Consider the following 19,974-nt stretch of genomic DNA (forward strand, 5'->3'; position numbering starts at 1 on the left):
CTCAGCAACAGCCTCCCAGCCGAGCTCTGCCAGTAACAAAAATGGCGTCGTGCGGGCTACGCCAGGAACTCTGTCGCTGGCCAGGGCCTCACACTGCTTCCGAAGGCTCCCATTCCAACCAGAAGAGATAGGCATTTGGGGGTACGGGGAGTCCCTGTGATATTTTCGAGGCTGGATATTCGGAATTAGTGCTTCGAAAGCACTGTGAGGCTCAGATATGGAGCGACTGTTCCGGGAGGGTTAAGGGGCGTTCCCGGTCCTCGGCAGAGGCCGGGCCTGAGCAAAGGCGGAGCGACGTGTGGGTCGGGAGTGTTGGGCTGGAACCGGGATCTGGGGAGGGGGGCGGAGAAGGACTGGTAAGGCCGGAAGGTAGAAGCACAGCCTGAGAGATTCCTCTGCAGAAGCCTCGTTTCTAAAACCTCTGGTGAAAGTGAAGAGTCTTTGGACATAGTGTAATCTCTCCTTCACACTCCCGGCCCGCCTCTGGCAGCCTCGCGTCAGAGCCCTCCAGCCTTCAATGGGGCTAAGCCCCCTACCCGTTGGTCACTCAAGGCCCCGCCTCAGAGCTCTCCTGCTCTTCTATTGGCTCCTTGGGACACAGAAGGTCCGCCTCCTCTTGTCACTCACAGGCCAGACTCTGCCCCGGTCTCTTCAAGTGGGCAGATGTGGCCTTTGGCAGCCCGTGTCAAAGCCGAAAGAAGTTAAGAGGGGCAGAGGTTTAATGTAGAGCGTAAGGGGCACTGATTTTAGAAAACTTAACAAAAGACTAGGGTTGAGGTCAGCCCAGAATGGGATTGGATAGTTAACAAAGGTTCGCATTCTAGATCTACAAAATAGAGGAACACCAATGGTGAAATAGTCAAGACCTCTACCAAGGTTCATGGATGGAGAAAACTAACAAGTAAAGTCTGCCTTTGGCGCAGGTCACGATCTCAGGGTTGTGGGATCGAGTCCCACACTGGGCTTTCTGCTTGGCAGGTAGTCGGCTTCTCCCTCTCACTCTCTCAAATAAATAAATAATTTTTTTAAAAAAATCTTACTTCTAGGTCACACTAGAAGGACACTGAAGGTAAAATAGTGACCTAAACAGGAAGTGTAGCATCTTCAAGTCTCTATGAGCGTCTGCTTCCACCATCACATGTTCTTTGAATCTAACCCTCCTCTTCCTTCTCAAAAAGATCCTTGTGATTACATTGGACTCATCTGGATCATCCATAATAATCTTCCCATCTCAAATCATATCTGCTCTTTTTTCCCATGTAAGACAACAAAGTAGAGGGTTAATGGTGGTGGAAGACTTGATCAAGGCACAAAGTATTAATAGGGAAAGACTACTGACAGTAGATCAGGTTTGAATTCAGACCAGATGGTTACCAATAAAGGGCCCAGGCTTTTATGTCAGAATTTTTGCAAAGGCCTGGGTTCAAGGTCAGAACAAAAGAAACTGATGGAAATCTCAGTAGACACCCGAGGTAATGGTCATAGGAGCACACTGATGGTGGAAAAGTTAACAGAAGCCCAGGTTTAAGATCTAGAACATAGACACATTGATGGCAGAATACTCAACAGAGCCCTGGGTTTAAGGTTAAAGCTAAAGGTCATTAATGAGTAAAGATTTAATAGACAGGCAGAGTCAAGGTCAGAAAAGAGGGGCATTGATGGTAACATCTAGAAGTGCAATCTGGATTTAATATATAGCTCAACAAGGAAAACTAATGTTAAGAGACTTGGATTTCATTCACAGATCAGATTAGGCACTGAAGAAGTAAAGACTCAGGTTTGCTTTAGATGACAGAGTAAACTGATGATAGAACAACTAGTTGACAGATACCTAAATTAAATGCCCCCAACAAGTGGAGCATTAGTGGCCAAAGCATTAATAGAAGGCTGTGTAGAGAGAAAACTGAGCAAAGAACCAGGTGCCAGGGCAGACCTGAGTGTCTATGAGACCTATATGAGGTCCTCTACAGAGGACCAGGAGTTCATATCTCAGGGATATTGATTCATAATTATTATTATTTCATGTTCAGGCTCACGGTGAAAGCCCCCAGGAGATGTGTTCGCCATGATTCCATGCTCCAGTTCCTTTCTGCAGTAAATGTCTCCGAGCCCTGATTGCAAATGTCCCTGCCTTCTGGACTCCCTGGGTGTGACATGTTGCAAGGAGGTAGGATTCGCCTGAGCTCCCCGTTGTTAGATTGTTCAGTCTAAAGACTCAGAAATTGAGAAGTTTCACTATTTTATTTAATTTAAGATTACAAAAAAAAAAAAGATAAAGTTTGTCATGTACACCAGGGTGGCCAATATATAGTTCTCGTCTCTAGAGGAATTGCTACAATGGTGGGAAATAAAACGTTACAGAAAATTGTTTTTCTACCTAACCAATGTGAATTAAAGTTGTCCTAGAAATAAAGTCCAGTTAATTATGCAAAATATACTTTCAAGTTTGTTTGTTGGTTTGTTTTTGCAAAAACAAGAAGCTTGTAGGTATAAGTAAAGAAAAAAAAAGAAACATCATTACGAAAACCTACAGCATGGGGAGAGGGAGGACTTAGCAGATGGGCCCTTTCCAGTTGAGGAGTCTTGGACTGAAGTGGGAAGATGATGCTGAGAGTTCCTCATCTTCCCCTAGCTGCATCCCTGGAGGTTAATGTCACACCTTCAGAGGTGTTTTGCAGTGAATCTTTTCATTCAAGCCTGGGAGAGGGTGATGCACTGGTGACCTCAACAGGGTGTCAGCACTGTCAGGGTCCCCCAGGATGTGACAGCAACAGGTGATTAAGGGCAATGTCACTGGTGCTTTTTGTGGTTGTATTAGGGTTTGAACATCAGCTAGAGATGTGGCAGCCAACACTTTAAGTAAAGAGGTAAAGAGGAGGGGCGCCTGGGTGGCTCAGTGGGTTAAGCCGCTGCCTTCCGCTCAGGTCATGATCTCAGGGTCCTGGGATCGAGTCCCGCATCGGGCTCTCTGCTCAGCAGAGAGCCTGCTTCCCTCTTTCTCTCTGCCTGCCTCTCTATCTACTTGTGATCTCTATCAAATAAATAAATAAAATCTTTTAAAAAAAGAGGTAAAGAGGAGAGGAGAACCAAGGAGGGAAAGTGTGGGGGAAGGAGAGAGGCCTCTGAGAGAGACCATAAGAGGAAAAGAATGGAGAGAGAGAAAGAGATAAGCAGATAAAACCAGGGACAAAGTGGACAGCTAACTCAGTGAATCAGGGATGGAGGGTCTCCTGTGCCAGGAACACCCACCCAACTCACAGGCAGAAGTAAAGGGGATCAATAAGAAATCTACATCAAGGATCTGGCTACCCCGGCCTCCCTCTGGAGGAGCCCTTGCCCTGTCATCTGTCCCACTGAGTCCCTACTGTGCCCCACTCCAGGATAAATTCACATGCCTAATGAAATCTGGGGAAAACAGTCCCAAGGAAAAGGGTCAGGAGCTGAGAACTGATGCCTTCTTCCCACTGAAGAGGTCTTGAAAGGGGCTTGGGAGGGACTAAAGGAAACAGAGAAACCATGTCTGAGTCCAGGAGCAGCCAGGGTATCCTCAGGGTGGGAGGAAAGGACCTATATTTAACACCCTTGGAATGGAGCTGCAGGAAGTGTCCCCTCTCTGTGCCACATATGCCCCAGCAGGTCTTTTTGTCCAAACCTCTGCCTCCAGGTAGCCAGGTACCAGGATATATATGCTGCACCAGTGGATCCAAAGGCCTCAGGGGAGGACCCTGTCTCCAGGTTTCTACTGGGAGACGGCCTAAGCTACTTTGCTTTGCAGCTCTGTAGGCTGAAAGGAATCCAGTGAAGCCATGGGAACCATCTGGAATGAGGTGCTGAGCCTGAAAGTTAGTGCCACCCTTCAATGGTACTGTACTTGGTGATCCAGCTGGCTTTGGCCACTGCCAAAGGAACCCAGGTTACACAGTCCCAGCCCCATTAACATATCAGTTCTCCTGGGTGATTCAGATCACAGGGCTGAGCCATCATGTGGACATTGAGCCCCCCAGGAGCTGATAGAGCTATTGCTGCAAGGAAAGGAGGGGCAAGGTCACTGCCGGCAGAGAGTGTTTCAGCCATGGATGACTGTGAATTGAGGCATTGACTCAGCTTACCCTGCCCATCCTTCGGAGGCTTACATGATGGAGTATTATGCCTCCATCAGAAAGGATGAATACCCAACTTTTGTAGCAGCATGGACGGGACTGGAAGAGATTATGCTGAGCAAAATAAGTCAAGCAGAGAGAGTCAAGTATCATATGGTTTCACTTATTTGGGGAGCATAACAAAGAACATGGAGAACATGGGGAGATGGAGAGAAGGGAGTTGTGGTAAATTGGAACGGGAGATGAACCATGAGAGACTATGGACTCTGAAAAACAACCTGAGGAATTTGAAGGGGCGGGGGGTGGAAGGTTGGGGAACCAGGTGGTGGGTAATAGAGAGGGCACGTTTTGCATGGAGCACTGGGTGTGGTGCAAAAACAATGAATACTGTTACGCTGAAAATAAATAAATTAATTTTAAAAAAGACACAAGCAAAAATGGTTAGCTGTTAAAAAAATACTATAATCAACATCAAGGTAGTTTTTTTTGGTTATGTGTTTAGTAAAGAATATTTACTAGATTATGTGTATACTGGATTTTCATATACACGATCGCTTATTTTTGAGATGTAATTTCTTTGGTTTAATATAATACCATTTGTAGAAAATATAATGTTTTATTTTTAATCATAATGGGAAAAAAAAAAAGAAACTCATCACATCTGCTCCCATTTCTCCAGGTTCTGGACCAGTCCAGTTTCCCAAAAAACATGTCTCACCACGGGGAATCTGACTCCATAGCACAAATTTGTTCTAGCTTGATCAACCTAAAAGAACCAGAAACAAATCTTATGGTGCTACAATGTCAAGTTCATTGACCCTTTTCAGTGAGGGAAACTGCATGTCAGAAGAACCACGGAACATCTCATCAAGTAAAAGAGAAGGTTCAATTTTTACAGGATTCAAGGAAAGGATAAAATTTATACTAAATTTAGATGCGCCCTGCTACATCTGTCTACATTGTCTACATTGTCTACATTGTACTATCTGCATAAAGATATTTATTATGAGGATCACATCTGTGTATGTACTGATTTCTAGTGCAGAATTTCTCAATCTCAACACTATTGACATTTGGGGCTACATAATTCTTTGTCACGTTTTGTGATTTTGTGCATCGTAGAACGTTTAGCCTCTACCCACTAGTTGTCAGTAGCCCCCTCATCAGAGTTGTGACAAAAAAGTTTTGCAGACATTGCCAACTGTCCTTTGGGGAGTGAAATCACACCTGGTTGAGAACCACTGTTTGAATGGTTTATTGATAGTGAGTATGATAGTGAAAACTCAGTAAAAGGTTTTGTGGGATGGCTTCTGTTTTCACTTTTCTATACATATTTTAGGGGGAAGTATTAAATGAAGAACACATTAAAATGACAAATCTGTGGTTAAAAGCAAGTTCATTGTTAAAAAAAGACAATGTCAGAGATGACATGACCATCTTTGTAGAAAATCCAATAGCATTTATTAAAAAGGCTATTAGATTTGAGCACTTGGCTGGCTTGGTTGGTAGGGCATGCGACTCTCGATCTTGGAGTTGTAAGTTCAAGCCCCACACTAGGTGGAGAGATTATTTAAAAAATAAAATCTTAAGGGGTGCCTATGTGGCTCAGTCTGTCAAGCATCTGATTCTTGTTTACAGCTCAGGTCATGATCTCAGGGTTGTGACATTAAGCCCAGAGCCTCGCATTGGGCTTTGCATTCAGCACGGAGTCTGTGGAGATTCTCTCCCTCCTCCTCTACCCCTCCCTCTCCCCACTCACACACTCTCTCTCTTTAATAAATAAATAAGTTTTTTAAAAAGTAAAGTAAAATCTTTGAAAGAAAAGCTACTAGATCTAATAAGTGAGTTTAGCACGTTTGCAGGATACAAGATCCATATACAGAAACAAATAATATGCCTATATACCAGCAATGAACAATCAGAAATTGAATTTAAAAACCAGTATCATTTAAAATACAGATAAAATATAAATTAAAAATATTTAAAATAAAAAACAATAATATTTACATCAAAAGCAAGTCTTCTGCTTCTCCCTCTTTATGATCTCTCTTTCTTTCACTCTCTCTCAAATACATAAATAAAATCTTTTTTTTAAATTTAATTTATTTGACAGAGAGAGAGACACAGTGAGAGAGGGGAACACAAGCAGGGGGAGTGGGAGAGGGAGAAGCAGGCTTCCCGCTGAGCAGGGAGCCCGACTCGGGGCTCAACCCCAGGACCCTGGGATCATGACCTGAGCTGAAGGCAGACACTTAACTACTGAGCCACCTAGGTGCCCCATAAATAAATAAGATCTTTAAAAAAATAGATAGCAATTGCACTACTAGCTATTTACCACAAAGATACAGATGTAGTGAAACAAAGGGGTACCTGCACCCCAATGTTCATAGCAGCAATGTCCACAATAACCAAGCTGTGGAAGGAGCCAAGATGCCCTTCAACAGATGAATGGATAAAGAAGATGTGGTATATATACACATGGAATATGACTCAGCCATCAGAAAGGATGAATACTCACCATTTGCACTGACATGGATGGAACTGGAGGGGATTATGTTAAGTGAAATAAGTCAAGCAGGGCCAGATAATTATCATGTGGTTTCACTCATATGTGGAACATAAGGAATAGCATGGAGGACCACAGGGGAAGGGAGGGAAAACTGAATGGGAAGATATCAGAGAAGGAGACAAACCATGAGAGACTTTTAACTCTAGGAAACAAACTAAGGGTTGTTGGAGGGGAGGAGGGTGGAGGGATGGGGTAACTGGGTGACGGGCATTAAGGAGGGCATGTGATGGGATGAGCACTGAGTGTTATACACAACTGCTGAGCTGTTGAACACTTTATCTGAAACTAATGATGTAGTATGTGTTGGCTAACGGAATTTAAATCATATAGAAATGCAAAGTATCTAAGAATAAGTAAAACAGCTCTTTTTAAAAGTTTTTTATTAATTATTTTTATTAACATAGAATGCATTATTTGCCCCAGGCGTACAGGTCTGTGAATCATCAGGCTTACACATTTCACAGCACTCACCATAGCACATACCCAACTAAAATACTCTTAAAAAAGAAAAAGTTGGAGGACTTAACACTGACTCAAGAATTATTATAAATGTGCAGTAATTGACACTGTGTGGTATTGGTGTAAAGATCAAATAGTAGATAAATGGAGCAAAATAGATACTCTAGATAAACCCACGCATCTATGTGGGTTATAACTAATTTTTTTAAGATGCAAAAACAATGCAGTAAGGAAAGGATGGCCTTTTCAACAAACAGTGCTGGAACAATTGGATATATAAATATTCAAACATTAACTCAAAATGGATCATAGACATACATTTAAAACCTAAAAGCCTGGGTGACTCGGTCAGTTAAGCATCTGTCTTCAGCTTGGGTCCTGATCCCAGGGTCCTGGGATCGAGGCCCACATCAGACCCCCTGCTCAGCTGAGAACCTGCTTCTCCCTCTCCCACTCCCCCTGCTTGTGCTCTCTCTCTCTCTGTCAAATGAACAAATAATATCTTTTAAAAATAATTTAAAAATTGGGGCACCTGGGTGGCTCAGTGGGTTAAAGCCTCTGCCTTTGGCTCAGGTCATGATCCCAGGGTCCTGGGATAGAGCCCCGCATGGGGCTCTCTGCTCAGCGGGGAGCCTGCTTCCTCCTCTCTCTCCCCTTGTCTGCCTCTCTGCCTACTTGTGATCTCTGTCTGTCAAATAAATAAATAAAGTCTTTAAAAAAATAATTTTAAAATTATAAATAAATAAATAAAACCTAAAAGTGTAAAACTTCTGGAAGAAACCACAGGGGAAAATTTATGACATTAAGTTAAGCAAGGATTTCTTATATTTGACAATGAAAGCACAATTTACAAAAGAAAAAAATGATAAATTACAATTTCATCAAAACTAAAAAATCCATTCTTTAAAGGACACAGTTAAGATTATAGAAAAACAAGCCACAGACTGGGAAGTCTTTGCAAAAACATGTATCTGAATGTAAAAAAAGACTCACAAAACTCAACAATGAGAAAATAACCTGAGGCGCCTGGGTGGCTCAGATGTTTGGGCTTCTGCCTTAGGCTCAGGTCCTGATAGGAGAAATAGCTTCCTGACCTGGAGTTAGGCAGTTTTTTTCACATGACACCGAAAGCATGATCCATAAAGGGAAAAAATGTCAGATAAAACTTCATCAAAATCACAGTTTTGGCACGCCTGGGTAGCTCAGTTGGTTAACCATCTCCCTTTGGCTCAGATCATGAACCCAGGGTCCTGGGATGGAGCTTCGGGCTCTTTGTTCAGCAGGGAGTCTGCTTCTTCCTCTACCCCATGTCCTGCTTGTGCGCGCGCGCTCTCTCTCTTTCAAACGAATGGATAAAATCTTTAAAAGAAAAAGAAAGAAAATAACCCGATAAAAAATGGGCAAGGGGCACCTGGGTGGCTCAGTAGTTAAGCACCTGCCTTGGCCTCAGGTCATGATCTCAGAGTCCTGGGATCCAGCCCAGCATCAGGCTCCTTGCTTGGCAGGAAGCCTGCTTCTCCCTCTCACACTCCTCCTGCATGTGTTCCCTCTCTCTCTGTGTCTCTGTCAAATAAATAAATAAAATCTTTAAAAGAGAGAGAGAGGGAGGATGAATGGCCAAAATTAAAATGACCATAGGGGGGCGCCTGGGTGGCTCAGTCGGTTGAGCTTCTGGGTCTCAATCTCACAGTTGTGAGTTCGAGCTCTGCTCTGGCTCTGAGCTGGGCGTGACGCCTACTTAAAAAGTTTAAAAAAAAAAAAGAAATTAAAATCACCATAGCAAGTATTGGCATATATGTAGAGGAGCTGGAACTCTCATACACAGCTGGTGGAAATGTAAAATGGTACAACCAGTTTGGGAAACAGTTTCATGATTTCTTTAAAATCTAACCGTGCACCTACCATATGAGCTATCTTTTGCACTCTTTAGGTTTTTAGTCCGGGAGAAAAGAAAAGATATGTCAATACAAAGATTTGTACAGTATTTGCTTGGCAAGTGCATTTATAATAGTCAAAAACTGAAAACAACCCAAATGTCCATCAACAGGTGAATGAATAAACAAATTAGAGTGTAGCCATACAGCATGACATGGAAGAATCTCAAAATAATACTGAGCGAAGGAAGCTATTCAAAAAAGGGTACATACTGCATGTTTCTATTTATATAAAATATTATAAACTGCAAACTCATCTTTAGTGACAGCATCAGTGTGGATGAGAGAATGATGAATATGTTTACTATCTTGATTATGGTGAATATATATGCAATATATAAACTTATCAAATGATATATTTCTAATATGTATAATTCATTATATGTCAGTTATATCTCAATAAAGACCTTTTTTTAATAAAGCCGTTTTTTAATGTCATAGATAACAACAGTCTGCATGGCCAATCATATCAGAAATACACGCAAGGAAGTCTAAGTTGGGGGTGCCTGGGTGGCTCAGTTGGTTGGGCGACTGCCTTTGGCTCAGGTCATGACCCTGGAGTCCCAGAATCGGGTTCCACATCGGGTTCCCTGCTCTGTGGGGAGTCTGTTTCTCCCTTTGACTCTCCCCTCTTCTCATGCTCTCTCTCTCTCTCAAAAAAAAAGTCTAAGTTGTTGAACCATGAACCTGGCAGATATATTTTTCTGATCTCATACTCAACAGCAATGATCGATCTTGAGGAAAATAACACCAACTCTCAAATCCTGAGTTCCCCTGCCTCTGTCAAATGATAAAGCTACAAAGTGCAAGATTCCATCTTTATGCTATATTTCAATACAAAGTTGAAGGGGCACCTGGGTGGCTCAGTGGGTTAAGCCTCTGCCTTCGGCTCAGGTCATGATCTCAGGGTCCTGGGATCGAGCCACACATCGGGCTCTCTGCTCAGCGGGGAGCCTGCTTCTCTCTCTCTGCCTGCCTCTCTGCCTACTTGTGATTTCTCTCTCTGTCAAATAAATAAAATAAAATCTTTTTAAAAATATATAAAGTTGAGGGGGCGCCTGGGTGGCTCAGTGGGTTAAACCGCTGCCTTTGGCTCGGGTTGTGATCCCAGGGTCCTGGGATCGAGTCCCGCATCGGGCACTCTGCTCAGCGGGGAGCCTGCTTCCCTCTCTCTCTCTCTGCCTGCCTCTCTGCCTATTTGTGATCTCTGTCTGTCAAATAAATAAATAAAATCTTAAAAAATATATATATATATAAAGTTGAATTAAAAAAATAAGTGGAAATATACTATAGCATGAAAAAATCTTGGGCTCAATGAACAGTATTCTTGGGGAATCATGGGAAACTCCCAGAGTCCCGTGATGCTGGCCTTCTCATCCATTCATTCCGGAGTCAAAAGGTCCACAGCATCCTGGGTCCCGGTGCAGGTCTTGCTCTCATACAGGGGTCTGTCACCACTACCAGTGTGGGGTCTTTTATTGTCTTGGTGGGAAAATACTGAGCACAGAGATGTCCTCCATCTTGGTTTTCCACACCAGAGTCTGTAGCCCTAAGAGTTGGCAAGTCCCTCCATACAACTGGCCACAGACTTTCCTGCTTGCAGACGTGTTTATCATTTACATATGTGCTCTGCATGTGCTGGGATTTACAATCCCTTCCCGTGGTGGACACTCACATTGTGTTGAAAGATTAACCATACTTGGTCTTCATCTCTTCCTCTGCTATTTGTTGACTGGCCAACTCTGGGCGAATCCTGGCCTCTTGAATCTACATCTGTGACACGGGGCAATGAGGCCATCTGTATGACATATTCCTGGGAGTGTATGTCAAGATCCCTTGTGAACCCAGAAGAAAGTAAACACAGAGTAAGTGCATGTTATTATTGTCACCATGCTCCTGACTTAATACAGACAGCTAATGTCTCTTGATCACTCACTATGCGCCTAGCCCTGTGCTAAGTGCAAGTTATAACAACCCCGTGAGAGAGAAGCAGTTATCACCTCATTTCACAGAGGGAGAAATGGAGTTAGAAAGGTTGAGTGACTTGCCCAAGGTCATCAGATATTGGGGCTGGGAAGTGAATTCCTGTCTATCTGACCACAAAGCCCACATCCTTCCCACCAGGCTGCACCTACTTCTACCCACGTGGCCTCAGAAAGCTCCAGTCAGGGGCGCATGAGTGGCTCAGTCATTGAGCATCTGCCTTTGGCTCAGGTTGTGATCTCGGGGTCCTGGGATCAAGCCCACATCAGGCTCCCTGCTCTGGGGGCAGCCTGCTTCTCCCTTTCCCACTTGCCCTGCTTGTGTTCCCTCTCTCCCTGTGTCTCTCTCTCTGCCACATAAATAAATAAAATCTTAAAAAGAAAAAAAAAAAGAAATCTCCAGTCACCCTTTTCAAAACCCAGTGATCCTAGAACTTCAAAACAAAGTGTCTGACTTACTCCTTGTGGTAGGCTGAATGATGGGCGCCCCCCATCCAAAGATATTAAGTCATAATCCCTGGACCCTGTAAATGTTACCTTATTTGGAAAATGGTTCTTTGTAAATATGATTAAGTTAAGACTGTTGAGATAAGGAGATTATCCTGGATTATCTGGGCAGGCCCTAAGTGCAACCACATGTATACTTGTAAGAAAAAGCAGGCCAGGGTGTTCGTGAGAGCCCAGGAGCTAAAGAAGCTAAAAGGGGGGGGAGAGAAAGGCAGCCAAGGGTTGGAGCCAGACCAGGAGACGGAGCCAGAGTTGGAGTAAAAGCTGCTTTTGCTAAAGCAGCAGCAACTAAAACTATTTAAAAGATGTGGTTATCTTGGGACTGTTCACCTCCTTCCTTTCTTTCCTATATGTGATCGCTCTATCTGTTAGGAAGCTCTTTGCTCCTGGGGTTTGGAGAATAAGCATGCCCTTTCCCAGGAAGATAGTGGTAATCACCGGAGCCAACACTGGCATCAGCAAGGAGACAGCCAGAGAGCTTGATAGCAGAGGAGCCCAAGTAAGCGTTGCCTTCTGAGATATACTGAAGGGATAATCTGCTGGCCAGTGAAACCCAGGCCAATACCAACAACTCTCAGATGCTAATTCAGAAACTGGACCCATCCCATACCAAATCCACCGGAGCCTTTGCTAAGGGCTTTCTGGCAGAGAAAAAGCAGCTCCGTGTTCTGATCAACAACGCAGGAGTGATGATGTATCCATATTCCAAGTCAGCCGGTGGCTTTGAAACCCACCTGGGAGTCAATGTCCTCAGCCAGTTCCTTTGTACCCACTTGCTCCTGGTGCCACTGAAAAAGTCTGTGCCCTCGCAGGTGGTGAACCTGTCATCAGTAACCTACCATATGATCAAGATTCACTTCCACAACCTCCGGGGGTTTCTCGCATTGCCATACAAAGTGGCCAATGCATTTTTAATTGGGAACTGGCCAAGAGATTCCAAGGCACAGGGGTCACCACCTATGCAGTGGACCCAGGCATCATCCACTCCCAAATGGTCTGGGACTCCTTCCTTCTGTGCCTGCTCTGGACGTTCTTTATCCCCTTCATCAAGTTAATATGGTAGGGGGCATAGACCAGGCTGCACTGTCCCTTAGCTCAGAGCCTGGAGCCCCTGTGTGACAAGTACTTTGGTGACTGCAAGAGGACCTGGGTGTCCCCAAGGGTCTGCAATAACAAAACCATTGAGTGCCTATGGAATGTCACTGAGAACTTCTAAAAACACAGTGGGAGTAGAGCTGATGGAAAAGTCACAGCTTTATTAGGACCAGTCCAACCATAATGAAAGGGGACAAAGGAGAAGGCCCACCCTGAAAGATCGTCCTTTGGGCTGGCTACTGTTGAAAATTCTGCCCTGTTCTGATTCTCCAGACTCTTCTAGAAGGCTTTGCATACCCAACTTTCTTGTGAAGCTGGCTCATGGTACAAGGTATTGACACCTGCCGGAGCATTCTTCTCCAAAACTTATAAGAATTGGTCACTCTCGTGGGGCAGGAGGACTGAGCAGATCCCAGGCTGGTCATGGGGAAAACTGAAGGTCCTAGGAAACAGTGGCAGTTTTCTGACCAATACCAGAAATGCTAGCTCAGCTGAGATGACAAGAGCATCGGTATTTCCAACGGCTATAAGACTCGAACTTTTGACTGATCGCTTTCATCTTTGAATTACTAGTCACTCAGGAAATACTAGTCATTCAGGAAATACTCAGGAAATTTTTGGTTAACTTTGGCCAACTTTGATTTCTTCCTCTGAGCACACTGGAGCTACTGCATGAAACTGGACCTTCCCATTTTCTTTTTCCAATTTTTTTTGTATTAAAAATTTATCTCAGCTCTACTGAGATATAGTTGACATATAACATTGTATAAGTTAGGACCTACCCATTTTCAAGCATGCAGATGGCTTCCTTTTCAAAAGAGTTCCCTGTACCTCAATTTTTAGGGAAAATAAAGACTGTGCTTTGAAAAGAAAAAGAAAGAAAGAAGCAGAAGAAAACTTGAAAAGACACAGAGGTGAAGGCAATGTAATGACGAAACAGAGAGATGTGAGGATGTTAACTTTGATGATTGAAGCAATGCCACCAGAAACCGAGGAATAATGACAACAACAGAGGTTGCAAGAGGTAAGGCATGATTCTCCCTAGAATCCGTGAGGGTGCACAGCCCTTCTAACAACTTGATATTAACAAGTGATACTGATTTCAGACATATGACCTACAAAACCATGAGAAAATAAATTTGATTTTGTATTGATCCATTGGCTGTTTGGTAGCATGTTGTTTAGATTCCATTTTTTTGTTACTTTTTTTCTTGTAATTGATTTCTACTTTTTAAAGGTTTTATTTATTTATTTGAGAGAGTGAGACAGAGAGAGCAAGCGAGAGAGCACAAGCAGGGTGGAGAGGGAGAAGCAGACTTCCCGCCGAGCAGGGAGCCCAATGCAGAGCTTGATCCCAGGACCCTGGGATCATGACCTGAGCCAAAGGCAGATGCCTAACCAAGCCACCCAGACACGCCTGATTTCTAGTTTCATTCAGAAAAGGCGCCTGATATGATTTTAATAATCTTCAATTTGTTGAGACTTGTTTTGTGGCCTAACATGTGATCTATCCTGCAGAATATTCCATGTGCACTTGAAGAGAATATGTATTCTGCTGGTTTGGGATGGAATGCTCTGTATATACCAGTTAAGTCTGTCTGGTCTAATGTGTCTTTCAAAGACACTGTTTACTTACTGATTTTCTATCTGAATAATCTAACCACTGATGTAAGTAGTGTGTTGAAGTCTCCTACTATTATTGTATTACTGTCAATTTCTCCCTTTATGTCTGTTAATATTTGCTTTGTGTATTTAGGTGCTCCTATTTGGTACATAAATATTTATAACTTTTATATCTTCTTGTTACATTCCTCTTTATCATTATGTTACACCATCTTTATCTCTTTATCATCTTTATCTCTTGTTACAGTCTTTGTTTTAAAATCTATTTTGTCTGATATAAGTACTGCTACCGCAGCTTTTTTCTTATTTTCATTTGCATGGACCATCTTTTTCCATCTATTCTCTTTCAGTCTGTTTGTGTCTTTAGGTCTGAAGTGAGTATCTTGTAGGCAGCATAAAAAGGAGTCTTGTTTTTTCATCCCTTTGGTGACCCTATGTCTTTTGATGGAGAATTCATTCCATTTACATTTAAAGTAACTGTTGATAGGTAAGTACTTACTGCCATTTTGTTCATTGTTTTCCAGATATATTTATAGTTCTTTTCTGTTCCTTTCTTCTTCTCTTGCTCTCTTCCATTGCAACTTGATGATTTTCTTTGGTGTTGTGTTTAGATTCCCTTCTCTTTATTTTTCTTTATGTGTATCTATTAGAAATTTTTGGGTTGTGGTTACCATGAGGTTCGACTGTAACACCCTATGTCTATAGGTGTCTTATTTAAATTTGGTGGTTGCTTAGGTTCAAACACATTCTAAAAGCACTACATTTTTACTCCCTCCCTCCTGAATGTTTTGTGTATTTGATGTCACAATTTGCATGTTTTGTTTTGTGTACCCCTTAACCATTTATTGTAGATATATTTGATTGTACTACCTTTGCCTTTTTTTAATATTTGACAGAGATCACAAGTAGGCAGAGAGGCAGGCAGAGAGAGAGGAGGAAGCAGGCTCCCTGCTGAGCAGAGAGCCCGATGCGGGGCTCGATCCGATGCAGGGCTCGGTCCGAGGACCCTGGGATCATGACCTGAGCTGAAGACAGAGGCTTTAACCCACTGAGCCACCCAGGCACCCTGTCTTTTAATCTTCATACTAGCCTTATAGGTTATTGATCAACTACCTTTACTATATGCTTGCTTTTACCGATGGAATTTTTTCTTTCATAGTTTCCTTACACCTAGTAATGACCTCTTCTTTTCCATGTAAAGAAGTCACTTTAACATATCTTATAAGCCTGATTTAGTGGTGATAAACTTCTTTAACTTTTGTTTGTCTGGGAAACTCTATCTCTCCTTAAATTCTGAGTGATAATCTTGCTGAATGAATGAAGTATTTTTGGCTGTATGGATTTTGTGGGGTTTTTGTCCATCAGCTTTAAATATATCACACCACTTTCTTCTGGCCTGCACAGTTTCTGCTGAAAACTGCTGCTTTTAAGATTCTCTCTTTAGCTTTAATTTTTGACATTTTAATTATTATGTGTCTTGTGCTCTTTGGGTTCATTTATTTGGGAATCTCTCTGATTCCTGGAACTAGATGTCTATTGTTCCCCCAGGCTAGGGATGTTTTAGGCTATTATTTCTTCAAATATGTTTTCTGCCCCTTTCTCTCTCTCTTCTCCTTCTGGGACCCTATAATATGGGTATTAACATAAAGAATGTTAATATGCTTGATGTTGTTCCAGAGGTCCCTTAATGTATCTCTGAGCATCTTTAGGATCATTACTCTGAACTCTTTATCAGGTAGATGACTTATGTCCGTTTCATTTAGTTCTTTTCCTGAGGTTTTGACTTATTCTTTCATTTGTAACATATTCCTCTGTCTCCTTATTTTGTCTGACTCTCTGTGTTTTTTTCTATGTATTAGGTAGGTTCACTACATTTCCTGGTCTTTCAGATAGTGGTCTTAGTAGAAGGCATCTTATGGGTCCCAAAATCCCCTCTGGGCACCAGAACCAGGCACTCCAGAGGTGTTCCCTGTGTAGGCTGCATGTGCAGCCTATTGTGACTGCTGGTGGGTGGTGCTGGCCCCCAGCATTACTGCCTGAGAGCCCCAGCTGAAGCTGCTGTGGATGTGTTGGTGGGTGGAATTATCTCCTGGTGTTGCTGGCTGTGAGGCCTGCCCATGACTCTTGCAGGCATGCTGGTGGATGTGGTTGCCTCTCCCTGTCATAGGAATCACTTTGGAGGGACACTGGTCCCAACTGAGGCTGCCACAGGGTGTGGTGGGGCAGAAGTTACTTTGGAAGTGTGTCTGCTGAGACAGGCCTATTGTGCAGGGTGGGGCTGCAAAGGAATCAGGTGGGGCAAGTGGTGCTAGCAAGGTAGATGGAGAGTGTCTGAACTGGTACCTGCCAGCACTGGCCAAGCGAGGCTGAAGGAAGGCAAGAAAAATGGTAACTGCTAGCACTTCTGTTCCAGGTAAAATTTCCTACAGCTCTCTACCCCTCCAGAACATATCCTAAAATTAGTCACAATTTTCACATGTGGCCCAGGTATTTTTTAATCTGCTATCTCTGTGCTGGGTGTCAGAGCAAGTGAAATTGTGTAGAGCCTTGGTTTCTTATAGTCCACCAGCTCTCCCAGAATTAAGCTCCACTGATTTTTAAAACCAAATTTTATGGAGGCTCATCTTCCTGGGGCAGATCCTCAGGGCTGGTGGTCCCTAATGAGGCTTGAACTCCTTGATCCTCACAGAGGACCTCCATTCCTGCGACATTCCTTACACTTATGAGTTATTACACCAGGGTTTGGTTCTCAACCATGGTGCATCTCTGCCATTCCTACCTTTCTTTTTTTTTAAGATTTTATTTATTTATTTGTCAGAAAGAGAGAGAGTACAAGCAGAGGGAGAAGCAGGCTCCCGACTGAGCAAGGAGTGATTTGGGACTTGATCCCAGGACCCTGAACGGAAGGCAGACCCTTAACCAACCGAGCTACCCGGGTGTCCTATTTCTTACCCTACTTTTCTCTTTTTTTAAAGATTTTATTTATTCATTTGACAGAGAGAGATGCCGCAAGAGAGGGAGCACAAGCAAGGGGAGTGGGAGAGGGAGAAGAACATTTCCTGCCGAACAGGGAGGCTGACACGGGGCTCAATCCCAGGACTCCAGGATCATGACCTGAGCCAAAGGCAGATGCTTAAAGACTGAGCCACCCAGGTGCCCTCCTACCCGTCTTGATATAACTTTTTCTTCATATCTTTGGGTGTGGACGGGCTTTCTGCTTGTCTCTAAATTATGCTCAGAAAGAGTTGCTCCAGATAGTTACAGCCTTGATGTGTCTCTGGGAGGAGGAGGTGAGCTCAGGATATTTCTACTCTGCCATCTTTCCCTCTAAGAGTGATAACCTGATTTCTAATGTTCATGTCCAAAGAGAAATTTTGACCAGGATGGATCATACCCAGAGTTTAATCCATACCTATTTTAGGTGTTGAGGTTTTTTTTTTTTATTTGACAGAGAGAGAGAGATCACAAGTAGGCAGAGATGAAGGCAGAGAGAGAAGGGGAAGCCGACTCCCTGCAGAGCAGAGAGCCCAATGCAGGTCTCGATCCCAGGACCCTGGGATCATGACCTGAGCTGAAAGCAGATGCTTAACCCACTGAGCCACCCAGCCGCCCGAAATTTGGTATTTTTGAGCTGATAATATTAAATGAGATTTGGGACTTGAATTCATGTGCAATGTATTGAGAAATTTGGGGATTTGGTGACGTACTACATGTGTTTTTTTCAGTGGGATGGACATGAATCTTTGGGGACCAGGAGGCTGATTACAGGTGAATAATCCCTCCCAAAGATATTCTATTTCCTGGAATTTATGTATGTTACCTTACAATAATAACAAAAAAAGGACTTTGCTGATGGGATTAAGTTAAAGATCTTGAGATAAAGATCTTATCCTGGATTATTTGGGTGGATCCTAAATGTATCACAAGCCTCCTTATCAGAAGGAAGCAGAGGGAAATTTGACACCAAGAGAAGAAAAGAGGGGGGTGTGACCATGGAAGCAGAGATTAGAATGATGCGGCCACAGCCAAGAAATGCTGGCAGCTACCAGAAGCTGGAAGAGCAAGGAGCATATTCTCTCCTAGAGCCTCTGAAAGGAGCACACCCTGATTCCAGCACAGAGAAACTAATTTTAGACTGCTAGTTTCCAGAACTGTGATAAAATAAATTGCTGTTTTGTTTTTTTTTAAGATTTTTATTTATTTATTTATTTATTTATTTATTTATTTGACAGAGAGAGACACAGCAAGAGAGGGAACACAAGCAGGGGAGTGGGAGAGGAGAAGCAGGTTTCCTGCTGAGCAGGGAGCCCAATGCAGGGCTCCATCCCTGGACCCTGGGATCATGACTAAGCTGAAGGCAGATGCTTAACGACTGAGCCACCCAGGCACCCCAAATTTCTGTAGTTTTATGCTGCAAAACATTAATTTGTTACAGCAGCCAAAGAAAATTTGAGTGATTGCAAGAGATTATGTAGATTTTGTTGAAGGTTCTTTGTAGTGTTAAAATGCATTCATTCAGCAACCAACAAATATTTGAGGCAATATGAAAGAGTAATTAAAACCACAGACTATGGATTCCGTTCAACTTGGGAGTGAATTCTAGCTCTGCTACCCACTGATTGTGTGACCTTGATCATGGTGCTTAACTCTCTGAGCCTCAGTCTCAACATCTGCACAATAAGGATAATAACAGTACTTAACTCAAGGTGAGGTTCTGAAAATTACATAGGATGATGTGCATGAAGGGCTTTGTTCTGGCAGCAAGGGTCACTGCTGTCCCTGTTCTCAGCTCTGTCATTCTGGGAGGAACAACTTAGAGAGATCAAGACTGTGAATAGAAAGCACAGGGGAGGGTCACCTGGGTGGCTCAGTGGGTTAAAGCCTCTGCCTTCAGCTCAGGTCATGATCCCAGGGTCCTGGGATCAAGCCCTGCATCAGGCTCACTGCTCAGTGGGGAGCCTGCTCCCCCCACCCGCCTGCCTCTCTGCAGCCTACTTCTTCAAATAAAGAAATAAAATCTTAATATATATATATTATATATACATATATATATAATTAGAATATATATACATATATATGTGTATATATATATATATATATATATTAGAAAGCACAGGGAATATTGGGGACCCATTGGGGACACTGGTGGTGGGGAGGGGGAGAAAAGAATGCCAAGAGAAAGTAACTTCTGAATCCCCTGAGGGACACAGCGAACTGTAATTACATGGATACTTTTTAATACTATTGTAAGTATTACTCTTAAGGAATAAACTTTGTTCCTAGCTATTGGGTATTCTAAGAAAAGTGCATTTTTAAAAAGCACCTATCAAGGGGCACCTGGGTGACTCCGTCTTTGGGCACCTGCCTTCAGCTCATGTCATGGTCCCAGGGTCCTGGGATCAAGCCCTGCATTGGGCTCCCTGCTCGGCAGGAAGCCTGCTTCTCCCTCTCCCACTCCCCCTGCATGTGTTCCCTTCACCGTGTTTCTGTCAAATAAATAAATAAATAAATCTTTTTTTTAAAGCACATATCAAAAATGGAGGAAAAAAATGAAGTTTAAGATGATTCCCCTCCCCAACTTGGTTTGCATGGGGAATCAGGCAGGCCGCCACTGCCACCTTGGCGGCTGAACTGCTACTGCCACCACCATCGCTTTGATCCTCCATCCGTCACCACCATTGCTTTGATCCTCCATCTGTCTCACC

General features: G+C 43.2%; 1 pseudogene; it reads left to right on the plus strand.

Annotated features, from left to right (window-relative positions):
- Positions 1 to 11,680: 11,680 nt before the first annotated feature.
- LOC123934617 lies at positions 11,681 to 12,784 on the plus strand (annotated as a pseudogene).
- Positions 12,785 to 19,974: the final 7,190 nt, after the last annotated feature.

This window comes from Meles meles, chromosome X (assembly GCF_922984935.1).
Source record: "Meles meles chromosome X, mMelMel3.1 paternal haplotype, whole genome shotgun sequence".
NCBI classification, from domain to species: domain Eukaryota; kingdom Metazoa; phylum Chordata; class Mammalia; order Carnivora; family Mustelidae; genus Meles; species Meles meles.